The 13393-nt window shown below is 34.0% G+C and overlaps 1 non-coding gene across 1 annotated transcript; it reads right to left on the bottom strand.

Moving 5' to 3' along the window:
* Positions 1–6391: 6391 nt before the first annotated feature.
* Positions 6392–13019, bottom strand: LOC131077067 (uncharacterized). The gene is made up of 4 exons (XR_009358968.1): positions 12860–13019; positions 8031–8523; positions 7006–7078; positions 6392–6636 (listed from the first exon to the last, which is right to left on the bottom strand). It is a non-coding gene; the product is annotated as an uncharacterized LOC131077067 (transcript).
* Positions 13020–13393: the final 374 nt, after the last annotated feature.

The raw sequence follows: 13393 nt of genomic DNA, 5'->3' as shown, positions 1-13393 counted from the left end.
AGGCCTGAAATGGCAAACCATCATCCTTATCTTCACGAAAGGATGTGTGGGTCCACATGAGGCTTGGACGGGTCAGAGGTTTGGACTAGGTGGCCAGGGTAACCCAGCGTATGGGGTCGAAACCTATGAAGATCTGCCATGGTAACCATACCAAGTTGTGTGATGACACTTGTCCCTACGTTTGCTAGTGTGTGGTTGTAAGGTCTTGATAGGAGCACCTTTTGTGGATTCGTCCTGTTGCTTATGCCTTGTGAGTACCTGGTTTCATGTTAGACCTTGGGTGGTGATGACTCAGTTTTGTGAATGCTCTAATGGACCTTTGTATTAGCTTTGATTATGTTTAGCTGGATCCTTTCCTTTTCAGGGATCGTTTATGTATTTATTGACTAATGTGATCGTTTGTATATTAGTTATATTTCGCCTTGATGGCAGAATTGTAAATTATGAGAACCTCATGCATTCTTAACTTTATTAATTATCAGAGGGGTCTTGCAATTGAGCAAACCCGGAGATGTAGCCCTTTAGGGGTGAACTCCGATATCATTATGGTGTTATGTGATGTTATTCTCTTATGTTTCCCTTATTCAACTTTATCATGTATGAATAGCTTATGTTAGAACGTATAAGTGGATAAGATGGAATTAACTTTAAATGTTTATATGCAGTCCTTTCTTGAATGCAGTATATTGGAATATGAAAGAATGTAGCTTAGGATAATGGATTATATTCAATCATTATTAAGGAAATTAAGTGTGTATGGAAGATCTCATATGTTTATGATGAAATTCTTGTGTGTTAGAATATTAGATGCATGGCTTTTATTTTAATGAAAAGTATGAATGAAGGATATAGATCAATCTAAATGGATGAAGCTTATCCTATGAATTATATATTTCCATCTTTTGAAAGAAATTATCCTGATTAAGAATTATCTTGTTATTAAGATAATTAGCTTATTGGATTAATTGTGTGAGTTAAGTGAATTGTGAAATTTAAGTAATCTCATTGGGAAACTCTTTAGGTGTTAGTTGATGTCTTCCGCTATGTAATCTAAATCTTTGATATCTTGATGTATCTTAATGTTGTGTATCTTTAAAAAAAAAATTTATTGCACTCTATTCTTGTGTTATGGCTTAATCCCTTCGAGGTTTCCTGGCGGGGCATTACAGAAGGACCTTTATGCCAAGAGTGTTGAGCTTAATGATAAAAGGGATAACTATGAGGATATCCTAGGTATAGCAAGAGACCATGCCATTGACACTTTGTCTTTTTAAATGGATCTTCCATGAAATCAAAGAAGTTAAACTTAACTAGATGACTTTGATTAGTAAACTAGGAGCTTTGACCACTTCTACTTGTCAGGATAGACAAAGTGGTGATGGTCAATGGACTGAGGATGAGAAAAATCTATTGTGGATTGTATCAATAGAGTTGTTAAAGGTATTGATCATATGAAGAAAGGTTTTGAAAATAGATTCACCCATGTTGAGGAGAATTACAAAAAAATACAAAAAAATTCAAGCCACCCTCATGACCATTATGTCCAATAGCCATAGAATTGTCAAGCACACAACTGATGCTATGAATATCATGGTGAATAATCTTGGCAGTGTCTAACAAGACAAGATTCTAATCAATTTGGATGATGATAAAGACAAGACTCGAGGGGATTCTTGCCCTTGTAAGTGGACTTGGGGGGATTTGAAAAAGAAAGCTACTACCCAAAGTGTGAACTACAAGGAGTTGAGGTTTGTTGCTGATAATGAGTCTTCTGGAGGCTGAGGTCGCTGAGACCCTTAAGAGCCTTATGTAGTTTTTGTTTTCTGTTTCTCTAGTTTTGTCTCTTTCTTGTTGCTGATTTTTTGCTGCCCGTTTGGGCTTTTGTTGGTTCTTTGGTTGCCATATGTATTGTTCTATCTTTTATAGCCTGTTTTGTTTTGGGTTTTGTTTTGATGTTTTGATTCTAAACCTTTTAGAATCTTCTATGTAAAAGGTTTTGGGGCACCTTCAAACCTGTTTTTGCCTTAATCCAAAACTAATCCCCTTGATTTCTAACCTCATTAACATTTCTTTCAATTTTAAATTCCTCACACCTACCCAAGTCCACATGTGACTACACCTCATAAATGACTCGCATGCACAAGTCATTTTCCCACTTCCGCCTCACCTTTTGACTTAGATGCACAAGTTATTTGGTCTCCACACGTGTGAGATGTGCTCTTCCCAACACACTTTCCCTTTTTCTCCATTTATCATCTCCCTCCTCTTACTCCTCTTCCACTTTGCCATTTTTGTGTCCACAAGTGTCATCCTAATATGTTCTTCCATTTGCCATTTTTGTGTCCACTTGTCATCCTAATATGTTCTTACACCTCTTCCACTTTGTCATTTTTGTGAGCACACCTTTCCCTCTTCTCCATGACATGTCACAAGGCTATGAGCTCAATCCAACTCACATCCTCTCCAGGCCTCCATGCCATTTTCAATCTTAGTCATTAATTCCTCTACCAAAAATCTATAAATTGGACTATACTCCCTTCATAAATCCATCACTTGCTATCATACCATCATTATGCCAAAATTGTCATTTAAATTTGCTCCTTGTTATGCTATTTGTGAGCAAACCACATACAACAATAATCAAAGGGCAAATCAAGTGGAGTTAGGTGCATTCACTTTTAGTTCTTCACTCCAAGGCGTGATGAATGTATATGCTTATATTTGCATTTATTTTTTATGTTTAAGCACTTGTTTAGAATCTTATTTTCATTGTCTTTAGTACCTTAACATAAAATCCTTATAATCAAGTACATATAGCTAATGTCATCAATCCTAATGCACAAGAACACTTGGGCACTAAACAATTATTAGATGCATATTAAACATGTAGATTTAACATCTCATAAAAATTGGTGTTGTATTTCCATTAGACCCTTCACAAAAAGTCTAATAAATTTTTCAATTGTGTACATACATATATATACTCCAAAGAATTCACAATTTTTAAAATATTCCATTCCAAAGAATTCACAATTATTAAAATATTCCATTTCTACATTACCTTACTGCTAAGTACACACCAAAAATTTTAATCATATTGTGATTGCAACCCCAATAAATTTTTAAATAAAAACTATTTAAAAAAATTCAAATAGTAAAACAAAAAATAATTTTATTTTCATCCATTTTAATGCATCCATGCATACATTACATGCATGATGCATACATACATACATACATATACATGCATGATGCATGCATGCATTCATTCACGCATGCATCCATACATACATACTAGTTGTAATGCATGCTTCACCCAAAACGAACGACATTTATAGAATAAAATTCCATATATGTATGCATGCACATATACATATATTCATACACCAATGAATGCATTCATTCATACATGCATACATGGATGCATCCATACATACCTACTACATACATACTAGTGATGCATGCTTCACACAAAACGCATGACATTTGTAGAATAAATTTCCATATATACATGCATACACATACATACATCGATACATGCATGCATACATATATACATACATCCATGCATATGCATACATAGACGCATGATCCATGCATACATGCATGTGTACATACATACATGGACACATGCATGCATACATCCATCCATACATTCATGCATCCATTCATACATTCATTAATGCATGCATGCATACATACATCCAAACATACATATACATGTATGCATATACATACACACACATGTATACATGGATACATGCAAGCATACATGTATGCATGTACATACATCCATGCATCCATTCATACATATACATACATATACAAACACATACATACATACATGATCCATGCATACATTCATTTATACATTCATTCTTACATTTATTAATCTATGCATGCATACATACATTCATTCATCCATACATCCATTCATACATATGTTCATACACATCCATACATGGATGTATGCATGCACACATGCATACATTCGTATGTATGTACATGTGTACTGATTCATACATTTGTTCTTACATTTAATAATCTATGCATGCATACATCCATGCATCCATCCATTCATCCATCCATACACACACATACATATGCATGCATGCATGATCCATCCATGCATACATCCATATATACATCCATGCATACATACATCCATCCATACATGCATACATCTATTCATACATACATACATATGTATATATACATCCATAAATGGATACATGCATGCACACATTCATACGAGCATGCATGCATGGATGTATACATTTTCCATGCATGCATTCATCCATCCATTCATACAAACATATATTTATGCATACATACATCCATGCATACATCCATACACATATACATACATGCATACATGTACATGTATATATACATCTATACATGGATACATCCATGCATACATACATCATGTGTGCATGCATGCATCCATAAATGGATACATGCATGCACACATGCATAAATGGATACATACATGATCCATTCATGCACACATACATACAAGCATGCATGCATGGATGTATACATACATGCATACATACATCCATCCATATATGCATACATCTATTCATACATTCACGCATCCAGCCATATTCATGCATACATACATCCATGCATATGCATGTATATATACATATATACATGGATACATCCATGCATACAAGCATACATACATGCATACATCATCCATCCATTCATACATGCATACATATGCATGGATACATCCATGCATACATCCATATATCCATTTATTTATTCATACATACATCCATGGACTCATTCATACATGGATACATCCATAAATACCTACTACATACATAATTGATGCATCCATGCAAACATACATTCATACTAGTTGTGATGCATACTTCACACAAAATGAATGGTACTAGTAGAAAAAAATTCCATATATGTCATTCAACCTTAACCCACACCATCTATGCCACATTCCACAAAGTCAATGCCACACAACCCATTCATTCATACATGCATACATGGATACATCCATAAATACCTACTACTTACATAATGGATGCATGCATGCATACATACATACATACTAGTTGTGATGCATGCTTCACTCAAAAAGTCCATACAACTTATTGACGTATGTGTCATTAGAACCTTCACTCAAAAAGTCACAATCATCATGCATGAATAAGCACACTATGCATGCACCATAGAGTTTGATGAACAATGTAGGCTTAACATAAAAGCAAAAACAATTGTAGGATGTTATTTCATATATGTTATTCTATCATGATGCACACCATATGTCTATTCCATAAGAATTATCGAACATGAGAGTCAATGTCACTCAACCATAAGGCATGAACAAACACATTGAGCATCATATAATAAATTAATCAAATTTCATTTAACCCTAACACTAAAAGACATCATAAAATTTAATGACATACATGCCATTAGACCCTTGAGAAAAAAGCTATATAATTAGTGACACTTGATTAACATCAACCTTAATGCACATGAACACCGAGTACCCCATAATGCTTATATGTAGATTAGTTATACAAATTTCATACAACGCCCATAACACTCAAATTCTTCACATGTAATCACCATGCATGAGTACACTAGGCATATTGTAGGAGTTTCATGTAACCTTCAAACAAAACCCATTCAGCTTCACCACCTATACACCATAATGTAAACTTAAAAAAAAAATCCATAAAACTTAGTGAATACCCTTCACACGAAAGCTATATTACAAAAGAATGAATATAACTAACCATTGTGCATAAGGTTGACAATAACAAGATACAAAATCATCAAGCACAAGATTCAATAGCATTCAACCATGATGCATGAAAAAGAAAATTAAGCACACACTACGATTTGATTCGACCTTTAAAAAAAACTCTAGAGCTCAATGAACATATATGTCATTAGACCCTTATGGAAAAATCATACACTCATAATACATAAGAGTCAATATCACTCAATCATGATGCATGCACAAACACAATTTAGGTGAAATTCTTCAAACAAAACCCATAGAACTCAATGGCATGTCATTAAACCCTTCATGCCAAACCCATACAATTATCATACGTGAGAGTAAATATCAATCATGATGAATAAAACACTTGCATTGAGATTAGCATAGGAGTATGATGCAAACTTCAAACAAAACCAATACAATTGAATGATATATGCCACAAAAACTTCAAATAAAACCCATTACCTCAATGACATATACACCATTAGAACTAAAAACAAAATCCATACAATCATAATGTATAAAAGTATTTATGTTGCTAAACATGATACCCATTCAAGCATGCATAAGAGTTTAAAACATAAATTTGATTAACATTAAAATTTAATTTGATTAACTTTAAAAACACATGAAAATAAAAGTAAGAGAAAAAAGAACAAGAAACACCTCTTGAAGGATGTCCATGACCATCCTTAAGAGTTTATGGAGGGGTATTCCTACCCCTCCTTAAAAAAAACACTTTTTTATTAATTATAATTGTTAAGTAATATTTACAAGTAATTTGTCATCGCTACACAATCATTCCCAATTAAATAAGCTATTGACATCTTTAAAATTACAGCATTTTGTATTATTTCTTCAAATCCAAAAGAAAGCTGCACAATGCTCATTTCACACTGAACATTAATAAAAAACTTAGCATCAAAATCATGAAATAGTTTGTACATGTACATTTACTAGCCATCTACGGGACAGTATGGATAATGACCTACAGGAAATAGTACACTATTCTACTAGTCTTGAACATTGTCCGGTTAGCAAAAACATTAAATTCTCTTAAATAAGAAGTTTGAATTCTTGGACTCATGAAATATTTTGTACATGTACATTTACTAGCCATCTACAGGGAAAGTAGGGATAATGACCTACAGGAAATAGTACACTATTCTACTAGTCTTGAACATTGTCCGGTTAGCAAAAACATTAAATTCTCTGAAATAAGAAGTTTGAATTCTTGTACGTACCTTAGCAATCAAATTTATAGCTCATTGTTGAAAAGCATAACTCCTCCAACCCATAGTAAAAGAAATAAACCCTCTACAAATCAATAGACATTATGCATACGTTAAAATCTTCATCCAGAAATACAAATTAAAATAAAAAAGATATTAGTAAAACATCATTAAAATTAAAAAATTAGAAGATGTATAAGATGGTATCTTAAATAAATAAAACTATGAGAGAAAACCTTTACATCCTCTTTATTTTTTAATGAAAAAATAAGGCACTTATCAAGCTCACTTTGTAAGAAAGACAGCTTTTAACACCCTCCCAGTGTGTGACCACAGCCATCTATTGCTATCTAAGCAATACAATACAAACTGTCAAGAATAACATCGTGGCTATAATACAAATTGCTGTTAACAAAGGCAAAAGCCCAGAAGAAGTACACGGGAAGAACAATAGAATGACGAAGCTAAAAATGCAAAATACAATAGATATTAATGGGAGTTTTGAACTCTGGCAACAGGTGGATGGATTGCTATTGCTTCAGCCATCAAAATGTCTATTATTATATAGCTAATATAAAATTGCAACTGATCGTTTGACACAATGAGCAGAAGCAATGGATCTCACATTAACTGATTATAAATTTTTGTAATTTTTGAGTTAGATCGTCTGTTAATGCAAGGGAAGGAGGAAGAGGTCCAAGTATTTGGGATACTCACTCCCATACCGGAGGTTAACTTTTACCTTCCATTTCTATCGATTGAATTTCCCTCAGGAAATTCTTGTTGAAGATGATCTAATTATAGATAAACAACACCTTGTATAAAATGAAATTAAGTTAATATTCACAGACATCAAAAGATGGCATTAACCATGGAGGCAACTAAACTGCAATCAGAATATACTGGGCAAATATATTAACACATATATAGAGCTCATATATGTGGGTTGATACGAGAACATCTATTGCAGTCTAATACCTAGATCTAGTAATGCCCAACAAATAACTCATTAAAATTTCTATGAAATTGTGTCTTACTTGGATATTTTCCATGTGAAAAGTAGGATTGATGATTCTTCTGTGCTGAGCCCATTCTCGCCTTTGAAGTCCAGTAACTCTTCACCTTCCAATTTCTTGCGGGCATTATTGGCCTCAATTTTCTCATAATCATCAGACCTCACAGAGAATATCTCTTGCACCAGCTGGGGATCTGCAATATTTGTTCTTGCAATAGGTCCAAACCAAAGCAAGAATGTGCTCCCTGTAAAGCAAAATCCCACCCCAAGAAAAAAAAAATTAAGTATGATCGTGATCAACCCCCATGTGAAAAGCAGGATTGATGATTCTTCTGTGCTGAGCCCATTCTCGCCTTTGAAGTCCAGTAACTCTTCACCTTCCAATTTCTTGCGAGCATTATTGGCCTCAATTTTCTCATAATCATCAGACCTCACAGAGAATATCTCTTGCACCAGCTAGGGATCTGCAATATTTGTTCTTGCAATAGGTCCAAACCAAAGCAAGAATGTGCTCCCTGTAATGCAAAATCACACCCCAAGAAAAAAAAAATTAAGTATGATGGTGATCAACCCATTAGATTTCAGAATTAGAAATTTTAACACTATTCGTTGGACAGACATCAGATATATTTTGGCCCTACTTCACCCTGTGATGAGTACTTACAGAACCACTTGCCTCACTAGGTTGGAGTTCTAGGTAGTTTATCTAAAACAACAATAGGATTTACAACCAAAATGTATGGTTTAAATGGGTTGTTAGAAAAGCAATCTATTCTTATAACCCTAAAGAGACCAGTAGCTCAATGGTTAAGAACCCAAGCATACTAATAGGAGATCCTAGAGGTGATTTCTAGTCTAACAATCAGTGTTTCTTAAAAAAGGAGAAAAAAATTGTTACAAGAATAACAATAGAAAAAAAAAATGATAACAAGACTGCACCGTAGATTTTGGTCCACTGATGATAGAATGATAGAACTCTGGGCAGAATATCATGAGAACTATCCCATAGGATTAGAACTAGCCTGCTGCATCATCTTCATCATCTCTTTAGCATTTCCAAGGAAGAGATTGTATGGAGACTGAAAATGCATCTGTATTTTTCTAGGCCTCCACCACACAAGTTGGAGAAGTACTGATCCGTCATTTTATTCATTATTAATTCTATTTATCCTCATGGCATAACTGCATTCTCTGTATTGGATCTGAAACTCAGATCCAATACAGAGAATAATGAATCGCATTCATTATAGTTTACTGGGATGGAGAGCTTCTGTACTGGTGTGTATGTGGTGGGTGGTTCTTGTAGCAGTAGAATTCCCGCTGGATTCTCATTTTCGGTACAGCCTCTGCTTCACATCAGGATGGAGGAGCTGCAAGGGAAGGAGGAAGAAGCCCAAGCATTTGGGATACGTACTCCCACACCCCAGATTAACTTTTACCTTTCTATACATCTATTTATCTACATCTTCCATTTCTATCGATTGAATTTCCCTCATGCAATTCATTTTAGTAGCTTAAATAAAAAAGCAACAATCTTAGAATGACCTTAAAAACTTAACACAAAGTTTAATGATCGATTGGAATTGATGTATATATTTTATTTAGCAGTGTAAATGGGATACTCCTTCCCCTCAATGTTCTTGCTTTTGTCATATAGCGGTTTAATGTAATTGTGTTTTGTTTTCTTAACACTTTTTTCTGTAAATATGTGAATATAGGCTAAGGCCTTGAGGTAAATGAGTCAAATACTTTAAAAAGGTTAAAGGTACAGTACGATAGTATCAATGTATAAAGCAGAAACGCAAATAATATAAATGTAAGTGAGGCAAACTTACCTGAGTTTGCATAATCTGCAAGAGAAAATACATAATCTCCAGGTTGAAGATGTTGTTGGTGGAAGGCACATCTATTTGTTGTTCTAAGTCTAGTTTGTCATAAAAATCAACCAACTCACTATATCCATAAATTAGAAAGGAAAAGAATGTCTGAAATGATTATGAGCTGAAAAACGGCCTGTTGTTGACAAGAGTATATTGCAGGGGCTGCTTGGTGGAAGGCACATCTATTTCTTGTTCTAAGTCTATTTTATCATAAAAATCAACCAGTTCACTAAATCCAAAAATTAGAAAGGAAAAGAATGCCTACACTGACTATGAGCTGGAAAATGGCCTGTTGTTGACAAGAGTAGATTGCAAAAGAGGCTGCTTGGTGGAAGGTACATCTACTTGATTTTCTAAGCCTAGTTCATCATAAAAATTAATGAGTTTACTAAATCCATAAATTAGAAAGGACAAGAATGACTGTACTAACTATTGAGCTGGAAAATGGCCTGTTGTTGACAAAAGTAGATTGCAGTGCCTAGTTTGTGGAAGGCACATCTACTTGTTTTTTTAAGCCTAGTTTTGTCATTAAAATTTGACAGTTTACTAAATCCATAAATTAGAAATGAACAAATGCTTGTACTGACTATTGAGCTGCAAAATGGCCCGTGGTTGACAAATGTAGATTGCAAAGCCTAGTTGGTGGAAGGCACATCTACTTGTTTTTTAAGCCTAATTTGTCAAAAAAATTAACCAATTCACTAAATCCATAAATTAGAAAGGAAAAGAATGTTTGTAATGACTATTGAGCTGGAAAATGGCCTGTTGATGGCAAGAGTAGATTGCAGAGCTTAGTTTGTGGAAGGCACATCTACTTGTTTTTTTTTAAGCCTAGATTTGTCATTAAAATTAACCAGTTTACTAAATCCATAAATTAGAAAGGAAAGAATGCTTGTACTGACTATTGAGCTGCAAAATGGCCTGTGGTTGACAAATGTAGATTGCAAAGCCTAGTCGGTGGAAGGCAAACCTACTTGTTTTTTTAAGCCTAGTTTGTCAAAAAAAATTAACCAATTTACTAAATCCATAAATTAGAAAGGAAAAGAAAGCTTGTAATGACTATTGAGCTGGAAAATGGCCTATGGTTAGCAAGAGTAGATTGGAGAGCCTAGTTGGTGGAAGGCAAATCTACTTGTTTTTTAAGCCTAGTTTGTCAAAAAAATTAACCAGATTAATATATCCATAAAAAGAATGATTGTACTGACTATTGTGCTGCAAAATGGCCTCTGGTTGACAAGAGTAGATTGCAGAGCCTACTTGTTGGATGGCACATCTACTTGTCTTTTTAGGCCTAGTTCATCAAAAAAATTAACCAGTTTACTAAATCCATAAATTAGAAAGGAAAAGAATGCTTGTACTAACTATTGAGCTGCAAAATGGCCTGTGGTTGACAAGATTAGATTGCAAAGCCTACTTGATGGAAGGCACACCTACTTATTTTTTCAGCCTAGTTTGTCGTAAAAAGTAACCAGTTTACTAAATCCGTAAATTAGAAAGGAAAAGAATGCTTATCCTAAATGTTGAGTTGCAAAATGGCTTGTGGTTGATAGAGTAGAATGCAGAGCCTAGTTGGTGGAAGACACTTGTTGTTTTTCTAAACCTAGTTTGTCATAAAAATTAACTAGTTTACTAAATCCATAAATTAGAAAGGAAAAGAATACTTATACTGACTATTGAGCTGCAAAATTGCCTATGGAAAAGAATACTTATACTGACTATTGAGCTGCAGAATTGCCTATAGTTAACAATAGTAAATTGCAAAGCTTAGTTGGTGGAAGACACATCTACACATTTTTTAAGCCTAGATTTTCATAAAAAATTAACCAGCTCAGTAAATCCATAAATTGCAAAAGAAAAGAATGCCTGTACTACTATTGAGCTGCAAAACGGCATGTGGTTGACAAGAGAAGATTGCATAGCCTGCTTGGTGGAAGGCACATCTACTTATTTTTGTAAGTCTAGTTTGTCATAAAAATTAACCGGTTTACTCAATCCATAGATTAAAACAAAAAATAATGCTTTATAGTATTATGCTGGAAAGTGGCCCTGTGGTTGTCAAGACTAGATTGCAAAACCTGCCTGGTGGAAGACGCATCTACTTGTTTTTCTAAGCCTGGTTTGTCACAAAAAAATAATCAGTTTACTAATTTCATAAATTAGAGAGGCATTCTAAAAATGGCCCTGTGGTTTTCTAAGCTTGGTTCGTCATTAAAATTAATAAGTTTACTAAATCCATAATTTAGAGAAGCATTCTAAATATGGCCCTGTGGTTGGCAAGACTAGATTGCAGAGCCTGCCATGTACTTGTTTTTCTAAACCTAGTTTGTCAATTAGAAAGGAAAAGAATGCCTGTATCGAACAATAGCCTGTGTTTGACAAGGGTAGATTGTAGAACCTGCTTGGTGGAAGGCACTTCTACTTGCTTTTCTAAACTTATTATAGATAATATGTAAGCATCCATATGACGGTGACACATTATGGCTCTTTTAGGTGTCAAGGGACCTTCTGTTAGTTCACAGATATTATTGTTTTTTCCTGGTTGTTTGACAGAGATCGACGCCATGGTGGCTTGCTAATTCTTGCTTATTAAGAAGAAAAGCATGTGTGTACAAATAAGTCCCCACAAAACTACACATAATACAATTAGAGGAATCCTATGATAAAGCCCTAGAAGTAGACCTAACAGCAGGGTACCCTAATTAGATAACATTGTTTTTGGTTGATTTCCCTACAGAAACAGATCATTTAACAATCTTGTTCAATTGGGAAAATAAAGCACTCTTTTATTACTTTTTATGGCGTCTGCAAACCATCCAAAACTAACAAAGCACACTACTACAATTAAAGATTCAAGGATTCAAACAAAGAAATGCAGAGATGAAAATCCACACAAATAAATTACTAAGAATCCTAATCCACACGAAAAGAGTAAATACAATGCTTATTGTAAAGAATTCGACTAGAAAAATACCCATGCCAAACAGGTGCTGGAAAATGCATAAACTCCACCGCCCACAAAGTCCTTATTCCTCATTTCATACTTCTCATACAAAGTCCTTGCGCAATTCTTCCGCAAATATGAAAAACAACAAATGCAAAATGTTTCTGCGAGCAGTCAGGGAAATGAACAACAATTAATGCTTTAAAAAACAATGAATAACATTATTTTATGAGTTTAACCGTTTGGTACTGCTTTTTTCTTTTAAAAAAACATTTCCGTTGAAAGGAGCGCAGATCAAACGGCTGGAAGATTTTTGCAGATTTATGTTCCAATCCTTTATGTTGTTCATTTCAATTGATACATAATAAATATACTACAATAACATACTGGATTTAACATTCATTATATATTGATTAAAAACATTAGACAAATGATAAATTCATATTTTACAATTTTTTTGAAATAGTTATATTTCAAATACTATAGTATATGACAAGAAGTACTAATAATATTGATTAAAGTGATAAAAAAATTATATTTAAAAAAAAAATTATAAAATTTAGA

This window comes from Cryptomeria japonica, chromosome 9 (assembly GCF_030272615.1).
Source record: "Cryptomeria japonica chromosome 9, Sugi_1.0, whole genome shotgun sequence".
Classification (NCBI taxonomy): Eukaryota; Viridiplantae; Streptophyta; class Pinopsida; order Cupressales; family Cupressaceae; genus Cryptomeria; species Cryptomeria japonica.
The sequence above is the reverse complement of the archived record's forward strand: the minus strand, read 5'-3'. Positions and strand labels throughout refer to the sequence as shown.